At 38.5% G+C, this 13,727-nt stretch overlaps 1 long non-coding RNA gene across 1 annotated transcript in view; it reads right to left on the bottom strand.

Annotated features, from left to right (window-relative positions):
* LOC148190026 (uncharacterized) overlaps window positions 1-13,727 on the bottom strand; it is a 108,022-nt gene that overhangs the window by 21,114 nt on the left and 73,181 nt on the right. The gene's annotated exons all lie outside the window — the stretch shown is intronic.

The raw sequence follows: 13,727 nt of genomic DNA, 5'->3' as shown, positions 1-13,727 counted from the left end.
CCGGACGGCGCAGAGAACACTGTCACAGAAATGAAGGCAATGAATGTTTGTAATCGCCATATATGTTTGACTTATCTTAATGAATCAGCACACAACATTTCGCAACATTTTTAAATTTTAACACAAAAAAGAAAGACAAACTGAAGTTGCTTACACTTCAAAAGCCCCTATGGTAAATTGTATTCACAGTGTTTTATACAGGATTTAAACCGTTTGGAGAATAAAATCTGCAATTTTACAACCACCATGAGCAAATACTTGTTGGCTTGAGATGAGACGCTCCTGTTATTAACTCTGAAGCCACCGTTTAATCTCCTTCAACTAAAATGGAATTGCGAAACCAAAATGTAAATCAACAGGACTTTTTTTTTTTTTTTTTTAAATTGGGACGGCTTTAATATTTATATAAGCATTCGCGCCCATACCTAAAATATCACATCACTTATTTTTGGCTGCTTGTCACGCGCTACAAATGCGTGGGCTAATCTGGCCCGCATACAATTACAATTTCCTCCAAATACTCAGTGTCTCCAGATTTTGGATGATCCATAAACCCAGCCTGCTCTGACTTTACCCTGTCTGATAAACAGGGAAGTCGCGCGCTCACGAATGCGCCGTATTCTCCATAACAGCGCGCGCTCACGAGCCCCATTTAAAGCCTTAATCGGCGCTATTTAGTGATTAAGCCACTTTTAGCTGTTATTCGTCACGCGCACTCACTCTGTTTCTTTGTCTCCGTCGCCGTCTAAATGCTGCAAACTGCGTTAAAATGAATTAATCAGAAGCTTAACAGTGTGTTTCAGTCATTAGAGAACATTAGCGCAGCGTGCAGCCTGCTGCTACTGACAGGAGCAGAAAATATTCACATGATATTCAGGTGAAACGCAGCAGTGCGAGCAGGTGAAGGCGTACACACAGCAGGCCTATAAGACTTCATTCTATTTCTTCTAAAAAAAAATAGTGCTGATTTTCTTGTAAACAGGCGAGAAATAAAGCTGGAAATAAAAGTGGATAATAATGATAAGGTGAATTTACTGTAGCACTGTTTTGTGCCCAAATATTTCCATGTTTGGAGACTTGCATTTCCTCTGTAGTATAGGCTAATTCCTGTGCAGATTAATATGTTACATGCAAAATAAAATCCCCAAATAATGTCATGTTAAATTGCCCATAGTATGAATAATTTAACAGAATTTTTAAATTGTGGCACATCTATTTCTTCCACAGAATTACATCATGTTCTTGCATTATGCTGGAGTTGCAGGTCTGCCTGGTTGGTTTCAGACCTACCTTCAGTCCAGAGTCCTGCCCGTGGTGTCAGACTGGAGCCAGTGCAGAGCTGCTCATGAGGACTGCAGAGCGGCCTGGAACCAGACTGACAGACCACGGACACACACTCAACTTTTCAACCACAAAACACAGGCACCTTTGCAGATAAATGAAGGAGTGAGTGTATACAGGAGTCCTCCTGACTTACTGTAGAGGAGATTCTAGTGTTTGTAGCTGCTGACTGGTGAAAAAACCTTGTACCTCCAGTTTTTGCTGTTGATTGAAGGATTGCACACTCCCCACAAGCCAGAGTCATTTTCCAATTCTGCACACATAAAACACTTTCCACAGCCTTTAGATAATAACATACGCATCCAGATAAAACACGGCTAGCTTTCTTCATGACCAAAACGTAGATACAAGGTTTACACTTGACAGCAGTGATGCATGGATGACTGTATAAGTTGTATTTAACAACTTTCCCCCACAGTTGATTTGAGCCTGCATGGCACCACCGTTTCTCCTGTTTATAATTTAATTTTTTGATTTTTATTCCTGAAGTTTTATTGCTTTATTATGACAGTATTTTCACACATAAATAATTAAGAATTGACAGTATGTACACAGAAGTAAATCCAGAAAAAATGTGACTTTTCTGCAGTTCATATTTTAATTCACTTGCAAACACTTGCAAAAATATTGCTACTAGTTTTAATTTCTAAAACATATTTTGATATACGTTATGTGAAGCCATAGATGACAACTATATTATTATTATTATCATTATTATTATTATTATTATAATTATTATTATTATTATTTGGGAGGGGGCAAATAAATGTAATTTGTTTTTTACATTTTTAATTATTTCAGATTTTTTAAATTAAATCTCAAGTTTGGGATCAGTTTTACAGGGTTAAATTTAGACCTTTTTTTAACACCTTACAGTGAGTTTTTTCCAACTTTTCCATTAAAAAACATAAAATGTATTTGAAAAATGAAGGATTGCATGCTCCTCTTTGACTTCATCACAGTCCTCTAACCCCTTAGGATCATAAATCCCTCTTAAGAGCCATTACAAAATGTAAGCGTATCATCTTAAAATATAAAACAAGGCCTTCTCTCTTGGCTCCTGAGGATTTGACATTTAGGGTTTGACAAAAGAAACATTACGCATGTCTTGTTTTGACAGCTGAAAGGCACGAGTCAATGGAACTGCGGACAAACATTTTTAACTCAGCTCAAATATCTATCAAACTATACGCTCAGTGGCCACTTCATCAGGTACACCTGTAAAAAAATGTGATCCAAAAATACAGCCGCTCAGCTGTTTACGTTCTGTCACAATGTAGTCCAGTACAAACACTGACTGTACACCTCGATAATAAACATACAGCAGAATGAGAGTTAGGCGCCACTGTAGCCTTCGTGAAGGGAGAATATTCGGGAAAGAGCCGCTGTACTGCACTAAATTAGACTGGTACAGGTGAACCTAAAAATCTGCTGCTTCATTTCATACAAAGCTAGTAGTGTCATCATCCTTTGTTGGGTATAACAGCGAGTATTGTGATTTATAGTCGATTTTTATTACGACAAATTGGAATGATAAATCTCTGATTTATGGAAATAATAAGATGTAAGCTTCTATACACTTTTGTTATCTGTTAGTCTTTATGCTGCGTGTGTGTTGATTGTTTCCCTCACTTTCTCTGTTTCCATGTGTGGTTGTATCAGCATTCATGTTTGTGTGTGTGTGTGTGTGTGTGTGTGTGTGTGTAAGGGATATCCTCTTGGCCTTGGGAAAAAAATCTGCGTGCGACAGACTGACAGAAAACAGACTGTGGCATAGAGCTTCCTCTCAACTAATGAATTCCTGATCACATTTACACACACACACACACACACACACACACACACACACACACACACACACACACACACACACACACACACACACACACAAAAGCCTTTTTAGCTGCAAGCCCGCCGACTTCAGTCAAGGAGAGTTTCTTCCAAATCAGATGTTGCTAGTTACGCAGTGAAATGTCAATAGCAAGCTCAAATAGTAACACACTTTTTTTTTACCTGGAATCATCTCTATATATTTAATTACTGACTATTTACTGCTCCAGCACTGCATGACTGAGGCAGTTTCAAACAGAACAACATGATCTAGTTTCTATTGTTTCCTTTTGCAAACCCGCTGTGTTCTTTGTTTCACTGAATCCTAAATATGTAAAACTAATGTGATTACATGTGCTGGTAGAACATTAAAGGGCATTTAAGACTTGGCTCATGCAGAGTTCAGGGAGGTAATGAGATGAAGGAAGACAGATCATCTTTACTGCTGGTTTCATGTGAGGAGGCCTTCAGATGCCGCTCTGAGTGGAAATGGAGAAACGATGTAAGGTCAGCGTGCACTGTCCTCTCTGACCAGCAGGGGGCGGAGTTAACTCCCTCTTTCATCCATCTTTCGTTCACCAGAGGATGTGAAACAACTGAGTGCAAGAATACTGCTGCTGCTACCATTACTAACTACCACTACTGCAGGTACTACAACTACTACAGCAACAATCCGTCTACAGCTATTACTTCTATTGGTGCTGCTAGTTCTGCAGCCCTATTGCAGCTTTCTAGCACATTGGTAGTACTAGAGCTACTTTAAATGTGACCAGGGCTGCAACGGTATGAGATTTTCACGGTACGATAAAGGTCTGCGAAAATATTGCCATTTCACAGTATGATGTTATTACTGAATTTTGACTGTTAAAGGAATGAAAACAGAGGGGTCCAATTTAGTTGCAAAAACATGATTATTTTATATATTAGTTATTAATATAATTACACCTTAAAACCAGTTGTGTGCAAGTATGTGTAAAAAGTAGCCTTTTTTAAAATAGATAAAATAAAGGTGAGATTCTCCGTCCAGATGTATTTTTTTTCTTTTTTTTCAATATTGTAGAAAAACAAATGTTTGCGGTATGATAACCATTAACTTTCATATCACGGTATACCTTAAAACCGGTATATTGCTGCAACCCTAATTGTGACTACTATTGTTAGTATTGCTGCCAGTCAGTCCCACCAGGATTTTGCAGCCTTCTTTGGGATTGTTGTGGCCAAAAATGCCTAATTTCACAGCAGTTTTCTAAAAAAAAAAAAAAGTGATGCATGTATGTAGACAATTTGCAATGACACTGTGGGAGAAAATGAAAATTGCAAAAGTAGCTGTTTTCTTGTTTGTATTAAAAATTAAAGGAAACTTGTTCCAGTGGGAATAAAACCACACTGTTTTAGTTTGTGATTTAAACTATACTAACATTACCATTGTACCATGCATATTTAATCTAAATCACCTTGATTCTTTCAGCATGTGCAATAAATGTGGATGCGACAGCCTCATGGTGATTTGTTTTGTCTGTTGTCCATGTGTTTCAGCCATTCCCGGGTGTGTTTTGCAGTAGAATAGTGTTTGTTAATCCATGGCTTTCACTTGTGTTTCACTACAACATTGCACGCAGTGCTAAACCAAGCCGCAACCTCTGGTCCTGAAAAAAGAAGCCACAAGCGAACCAGTTTCCATTGACACGCATGTTAAAATGCCCAACCACACAGGAACATGTACAGCCGTGAGTCCACAAATGAAGCAGACAAATTATGGCTGACAGTTTACTCCAGTTAGCAGCATATGCGCTAAGTCTGGGCTATTGTTAGCAATTGGAATCACCATCTACACAGTATTTGGGCAAATCCTGATACATCATCCATCACAAGTCTGTAATCAATCAATCAAGTCTGTAATCTTGCCAGAAGAAAATGTTTGCATTGTAGGTTCCTGCAAACCACAAATATGTTACTTTTGGACCTTTCATTCATATCATATCAACGTTTCTAAAGTGACGTAAAATATGAGCAGACCTAAATGGGAGGCGAGGTGGAGGGGATGGTTAATACCAAGCAAGACACCTGCCAAGCTGCAGATCAACGTTTGAGACCAACAAACAGCAAATCATCGCTGATTTTCCACCTGGGATAGTGCAATAACATGTGGAGTTTTTTCAACCACAATTGTGCCACCAAAACCGGATAATTTAAGCCAAAGCATGATCTTTTTCTAAGCACAACCAAACTATTTGGAGAATAGTTGTATGTCATCTCAAGCACTCAGATCTCTGAAATGGAATCAACTTCTACCGTTAGTTGAAAAATGAGGAAAAAATCCAGTTAAATCTTAACTTAGACAGCAAGTTTTGTCAAGAAAAAACAGTAGAGGAATTAAATTTCTCTTCTTCATAGGTTATAACAGTTCACCTGAAGCCACTTCTCATCTTCACAGCATTGTTCAAAAGGCAATATCCGGAGCAACAGACGCTCCATACAGTTCCTGCAAACCTCTCCCCTCTCAGCACTTCTAAGACAGCAGGGAAAAACAAGGAGCTTCGGTGGGGAGGTTAGTGGGGGCAGACAATTCCTCTCTTTCACATATTGTAATATGTCTGCTGTTAAACTCAGTGGTACTGTAGGTAGTTATCCCTGGCCACTTCAACCGACAAGTTAAACAAAAAGCAAACAAGCTAAAAGTAACGTCAGTCAACAAAACATAGAATCTTTTTATTGTGGGTTCTCAGGTCTGATCAAACGGGTTTTATGTTGCGGCCTCTGACTCGAAAACTTTCTGTGTTAATGAAACAGCTTACTACTAAACTTAAGTTTAAATACATCTTAAAGAAACAGAGAAAGATGTGAAAGTAGCTGGATTATGTTTCTGTTTGAAGTCGCCTGACACAAACTTTACATACAAGCAAAAACACATGACTGAGGCCACCGCAGTGGTTTTATAACTTGAGACACACACACACACACACACAGACACACACACACACACACACACACACACACACACACACACACACGTACACACACACGCACACACACACACACACACACACACACACACACACACACACACACAGTATGTTTAGGAGGCAGGTTAGTAGCAGCGTTGTGGTTTAATGGGGTACTTACCTGAATGGGTCATACAATAAATCCTGTGGTACAAAAAGTTCAGGGCTTTTTTTCAGCGTGAGACACTAAACGCAGTATCACGGATGAAAATCACATCAGTTCTTCAAACATTAATATTTACAACCAAAATAACCTTGGACAAATGTACGTCCTTTCATTATTTCCAATTGTGTTTTCTCAGTATCTTAAGCAACAGCCTTTTAATGTCAAAAAGTACAAAATCAAATGCAAATGGATTTGCAGTAAGAGTTAAAAAACCCCTGAATTGTAGGCAACACGAGCAGCTACATACACAGGACTGTCATCCAAGAGACCACTGTTTGTGTCCACTGGGAGTCACGTGACTATAAGACGTTATGTAGAAAACTTACATAGCTATGTAACAAACGTACTCATCGTAACCGAAACATTGATCTTTTCGAAAATCTAACCAAGTAATTTTGGTTTCCAAACCCAACCGGAAGGTCATTTTGAAAAGACACTGCATGTAAAAAGTTTTAACTATACGCTTCCTGTGTTTGTTTTGAATTTTGATATTGTATATGTGGCACAAATGATATTTATTCTCTAATTACCCACTTGCATTTATGTTATTTTATATGTCTGTTTATATTTTTAATGTTAATAAACACCCCCCCAATTCAATTTAAATCATTTCTGTTTTTAATGAGAAAGACGGGAGCTCCCAGGTAAGTCGGCCTATATAAAGGGGGTTTAGCTGGCAAAATTGATAAATTGAGAGTGAGAAGATGTTGATTTATCTAACTACAAATAGATTCAACTTTGCATAGCATTACTATTATGTATACTATTGTTACTGAAAGCACAATAATACACTGTATCATAATCTGTTGTTTGATTGAGCTGTTTGCTGTGCACTGCACAGAGCTCCTACATTTACGAATCAATCTCAACATCTCAACTGCAAAATTAAGACAAATTCTCAGCTTTTTTGTAGCACATTCGTTCATTACAGCAGTAGCATTTACAGTTTGTGATGTTTTTCAAACTAAAATGTAACATGTTGTGTCATTGAACAAAGGGGATAACCTTTCATACTCTAAACCATGAGAAACTTATACCTAGCACTGTAAGCTGGTTATCTGATTTGATCTGAGTAATTTCTCTTAAATTCTTAGCAGAGATGATGATCACCAGCTGCAAAACATTTCTCTCTTTCTCTGTTTAGATTGTCCTTGTGTTCATAAATAATCTGTTATTTTATAGCTGCAATGTCATGCAACTGAGTAATAGATGCTCCTATTTTTTTATACAAAAAAAAAACAATGGAGTGTCTATTTCCACGCTTCTATTGAGAACAGTCAGCTGCAAATATTCAGCTATTAATATCTGTCCTTACAATGCATTATCATCGTTCCCACTGCGTGCTGTGATTCACTACTCGAGTCAAGTTGACATGTTGAGGTCGGATGCGGTTAGGGGTAGAGCAAAGGGGTCATGTTTGGGGCTAGTAGTGGATCTAGGATATTCTCTAAGATTAAAGTGGTAAATTTAAAAGGAAAAAGTCACAAATGTTCTGAAAGAAAGTCAGGTGCAGAGTATAAAGATGCTGAATGTACACTGTGTACATAAACTTGAGCAGAATTACTGAATAGACCTGTTCATTTTACCATCACATTTCAACGTTGGTAGGAAGCACCAGAATATATAGACCCAGGTGTAAATGGTACTGTTGACTGCTGACACCTGAGTGCTAATGGCATCTTCCAAAAAAAAAAAAAGCTATTGTCCAAGATAGCGCTAATTTGGTTTTACTGCTAAATCATCAGTACATCTATGGCTTGAAGGTCTGCTACATGAACTGCTGCACACACACTCAAACACAAACACATACAGAGAGAAAGAGGATATATCAGTTACATCTTGACCAAATTCAGTTAACCTTTTGTTACTCGGACCAGAGACACAGGACCAGAGCCAGGGGCCATCCAGGACACAACAAACACACATGCACACACACACACACACACACAGGCCTGTGGTACACAGTAAATGAATTAACGATGGTCCAGAACCTCGTCTGGACATCATCACCGTGGCATCTGGTCAGCACTGCCTCTCTCTGCCGATGTCGCTCTCTTATTTGTCCCAAAGCTACCTTTTCTCCATAAGAACCTTTATCTAATGTTTATGAAGCTACATCGTGGAAGTATTTTATGTGTCAATAATATTTGTATTTATACTTTTTTTTTATTATTATTTGTATGAATAGGAGAGCAGTATGCAACTAGAATGAAACAACTTCACTGATCTCTGTGGGTAAAATTATGTATTTCGTCAGTAAAAAAAGAAAAGAAAACTATGATTCGGATTGCATGTGTTGAGTAAACAGTAATTGCTATTAAGGATGCTATTTTTGCATGAAATCCACATATGTTCTATGTAAATAAAATAACTGTTATCGTTTGGGACTAAGGTTTTCTTGAGAAGTACAGTTACTCTGCTGCAACAGCAAGAGCTTGAGTGTGTGGGGGTCTGCCAGTGTTGCCAACAAGTTACATAATATAAATTCAAACAGGTGAAAACGTGCACACTTACATTGATATGACAGGCCGCCAACAAGATAAACTTTAATTATGAAAATTTCATTGGTTGAAATAGTTCAATTTTGCCCTGTCTTTGAAAGAGCATCATTTGTAACATTGTATTTTATGTCTGGATGTGCCACCAGTTGGACATTACAATAAGAGTGGGCGTGCAGTTATTGTGCACCACTCTGTGGTCGTTTCATGTCTCTTTCTGGTCAGTAAGTGTTAATTTCAAAGCAAATGTAAATAAGACAGAAACTCAAATAGAAGTTAAAGTAATAACTGGCTGTGTCTTGCCATAACATTTCAGTATAAAAACAGAAGTAACAGTAACTTCATGGATTCTCTGCTGGTTGTCTTACAACAGCTCCCAGCGAAGAAATAATCCTTCACACACAGCAGCAGTGACTTACTAAATCCTGTCTGGTTTTGTTGTTTGTTCTTTGTGTAAAAAAGTCAGGTATACAGCAGCAATACGTGTAACAGAGTGGTATATTGTTATTTACCTCTTTTGTTAGAATAAATGCCTTCAAAATAAACTTAAAAAATAAATCGCCTTCAAAGATATCCTGGTCTGGGCCTCTGAATCTAAACACAATGCTGGACACTACACGTTATAGTTGAAAAGAGTGATCTGCAGTTTGGCAGGCGTCTCGCCTAGGTGAGCCACCAGCCACCCTGCCCAACACCTCCAGATGACAAAGTCAGCTCATATACATCACTCTAGAATTGTTGATATGCTACAAATGACATGCAATTGTTGAAAATTTGTGGTTTGCAGAAATGTGCAATGTCACCATTTTCAACTGGGCTGCTGTTTCGTCACACATGGTTGTCTCTATCTCAAACTGTGTTTTTGTCGGAGTGCAGATGTGTAGAGCTGGGGCAGAGCAGAGGGAAAAGCATTCTTCTTGTATACATACCCAGCCCTACATTTGCAATAATTCCAAGCATCCAATATAAAACTGTAGCTACAGAGTTAAATGAACAGAGTTTGAGGTTTAAAAGCAGGAAGTGGGCCTTAGAGGAACACACAAGAGACTGGCAACACAATGGGGTCCTTTCATTCATGACCACATAATGTACACATACTGTACATTCACACACACAAATAGACACAGTTAGACCATATGTTTATGTTCTTGAAAGTTCATATTGGAACTTTGTGGGCTACATTGTTTCCTCATTTACACTTTTGAAGAAACAGTCATGTAGTGAGACAAAAGATGACATGAACTGTAGCATGAATATCAGGAGCTGCTACGCAGCACACCTCGGCCCACCGAGGCACCAGCCCAGCCAAAAATATTTTTAATAAGACAGTGTTTCCATTGATGCCTAGCTAAATGTTTGATAGTTATATAAATAAAGTGTCTGAGTTATGAACTTGATAGAGCTAAATATGGACAGGTTATAATCTGAGGCCGCCAGCCAACTGTAATATTTACACCTTAACAATACGGCTTAATATGGTCGAACAGAGTGTGTGTGTGTGTGTGTGTGTGTGTGTGTGTGTGTGTGTGTGTGTGTGTGTGTGTGTGTGTGTGTGTGTGTTTGTGTGTGTGTGTGTGTGTGTGTGTGTGTTTGTGTGTGTGTGTGTGTGTGTGTTTGTGCGCGCAGGGGGTGGGGATTCGGGGTCAATATATTTATATGTAGAAAGAATATGTGCCAAATCTTGGTGCCAAAGTAAGAAAGCTGAGGTAGTAAGCAAGTTTATGTCTCTTTCGCCTCTCTCTCTCTCTCTCTCACACACACACACACACACACACACACACACACACACACACACACACACACACACACACACACACACACACACACACACACACACACACACACACACACACACAAACAGTGCCCGGTGGCAGCCAAAAGTGTTTAAGTGTGTACTTGTCTCGGTGCCAGTTTCCTTCCATTAGACAGACAAAGCAGTTGGCATCCAAAGCCTCGTATAACCTGCAGCAAGGTAAACACAGTCATCCAGAACCTTTCGAAACTTGTGGCACGGTCAAACACTCAATCATAACCCCATATAACCTTTATGAAAGCAAAACACTCTCATCCAGAGCACTGGATAGCACTGCACAGCAGCTCCTGATATTCATGCTACAGTTCATGTCATCTGTTGTCTCGCTGCCCACGAAGTACCAGTATGAACTTTCAAGAACATATGCCAAAACTGGACATAAGAACAATCCAACCGTTGATGTGCAACCCAAAAAATGGTAGGAATTGCTACAGCAGAAACATGTACAAAAACCATCACATAGCGTCTCACCTGAAAACACACCTTTATTTAGGTGTGTTTTGTATACGATCTGGTCACTCATGATGAGCATCTTATAGTTATCTTTATAAACTACATTCTGTGTCCTACCCTCAGACACTTAACATGCTCATAAATCATGTGTTTGTGAGTTCCTAGTTGTGTTCAGTCCTATGCTAACTTAAGTCTGTTGCATACCTTTGATAATTGGCAAAGCCCAGCCGCCAGAGGTTTCTACAAACAGGAAATACATTTGTGCATTTCATACATATTATACCAATGTTTTTAAAGTGAAGTAGTTAATGAGCTGACTTTGTCATCGGGAGGTAGAAGGCGTGGCGGATAGCTTGACTCCAAGCTGAGATGCTGCCAAGCTGCAGACCAACAAATAAAACTGTTTTTTTTTTTTTGTTATGCAAGTAATCACTACTTCTTTTAGTGCCTTTTTTGGCACCTAATGTGAGTGTTTTTAACAGTGCGTCACCGTTTCCAGATGGAATGGTGCCACAAAAATTGGTTGTTATTCTGCTACAAAAACAACCACTTTTCATGGCACCAAAACAGCAATGACACACTTAAAAAACAACCAGTTTTGTTGGTTTTGAACAATGGTCTGCAGCTTGGCAGGCATCTTGCCTTGATGTCACACCATCCTTGCTGTATTTGGTTACTCACTATTTTTGTATAATGATCTTGGGTTCTTCTAGTGTTGACTGACTGCAGGATGTTAGGAGAGTTCAATTCAATGGGGCAAAAAGACGGATTTATCAAACTATAAAACTAAGATTTGACCAAAAAACATGGTGGTTGAAGACTGTGTCCTTTTTGGCATTTTCGTTATTGACTAATTTTTCCACGTCTCCAATGAGAGGATCCTGAGATGTCATGTTAGGTGATGCATTCAAATGATCCTCCAAAAAATGAGAAATTATAAAGGCTTGCTAGAAATGGCTCTAATAGCGCAGTTATTAGGGGTAAATCCTCTGATGCATCAATAGTTAATATGCTGCTTCTTTCATCCCGAAGAAGAACACATTTTTTATTGTCCCCTGGGTGACGGGACACAGTTAGTCCCTGCTTATTAGCCTGAGCAAAATTAATGTGACAAAACAGAAAAATATTGTCCATTGCCATAAGTGAATGTTGTATATTTGCCAAAAGAGAGATGGCAGTCAAGGAGGCGAATATCAGCCAATACTGATGTTTGGCTGGTAAATCGGTGCATCCCTGATAAATATGCATATCTGAATGGGCTCCACATATGTGCCAATACATAAAATAATTTCTATGTCTAATAAGTTTCATATAAAGTTCACACACACATATATATGTTTTTACTTATTAATATCTATATATATTCTATATGTGGAAATTCAATATACACGCATAGTATACTGGATTGCCGTAAGGTCAATGCCATTGTCACTGATTAATTCAATGGCAAACAAAAGTTTTTTGCTTCTTTTTTTCAGCTATAGTTGTTCAGTACTACGGAGATTACACGACTGAGAACATTTAACTTGATTATTGACAAATCTATAAGCTTCAAGTAAAGAAATTACACAATTATAGTAATAAGAACAAAAAAAAGATGATGTGTTGGTTTACAAAGACACACAATATAGTTCCTGATATTTTATAACATTGCTGCTCTGAATGTACTTTTAGTTTAGTCACTAATTTGTTGGTGTGTGCTTGTGTCCATGCATCAGTATGTTTGTGTGTGTGCACAATGGATAAGAAATGCTATCTTAACTAACTCTTTCCACAGTGAGGTCACCGAAACACACGAGCCCCATGTGTTAGTGTGTGTTAGTGTGTGTGGTGGAATAATATAACACACAGTTGGGCTCACAGTCTGGTTCCCATGGTATGAGCACTAGTGGTGCAGAGCAGGAGATATGAGTGTTTGTCCGTGTGTGTGTGTGTGTGTGTGTGTGTGTGTTTCAGTGAGAGAGGTGCCAGTATTATCAGCAGAGCAGTAGGAAGGTTATGCTACACTAACAGGAATGTCTCTCATCAGTCCTGACAGAGTCCAGCTGTCTCTCTTCCACCCCCCACCCCCCCTCTCTCTCTCTCACACACACACATATAAACACACTTCACCTCTTTACAACACACAACCATGAAATTAAATGAATGAAGATGTGATGTAGTTTTTCTCATTTGCTGTATAGTGGATTTAAAGGCCCAGTGTGTAGAATTTAGGGAGATATATTGTCAGAAATAGAATATAATATCATACATTTGTTTTCTTTGGTGTATAATCACCTGAAAATAAGAATTGTGTTTTTAGATAGAGATAGAGATCTAGATAGAGTCATTTTAGCATTGGTCACCAAAGTAAGCAACCACTCTGTGATGAGGGGCGTCAGAAAAAAAAAGATTTTTTAACATGAAACCGCCTTATTCAGAGTTTTTACCAGTTTAAATCACCGGGTCCATTTGTTTTGAAAAGGCAGAGACCTCTGCGGATAATTCAATCTGCAAACCGCTGAATCTCCTTAAATCTTACACACGGGGCCTGAAACTCATTTAAATTGGCTGATGTTCATGATTTATTACAGGGATAAACTAATTAAATAGAAAGAAAATCATTTGTTTTGTGACAAGTTACT

This window comes from Plectropomus leopardus, chromosome 3, assembly GCF_026936395.1.
Source record: "Plectropomus leopardus strain MGB_pleo_1.0 chromosome 3, ASM2693639v1, whole genome shotgun sequence".
Taxonomy (NCBI): Eukaryota; Metazoa; Chordata; class Actinopteri; order Perciformes; family Serranidae; genus Plectropomus; species Plectropomus leopardus.
The sequence above is the reverse complement of the archived record's forward strand: the minus strand, read 5'-3'. Positions and strand labels throughout refer to the sequence as shown.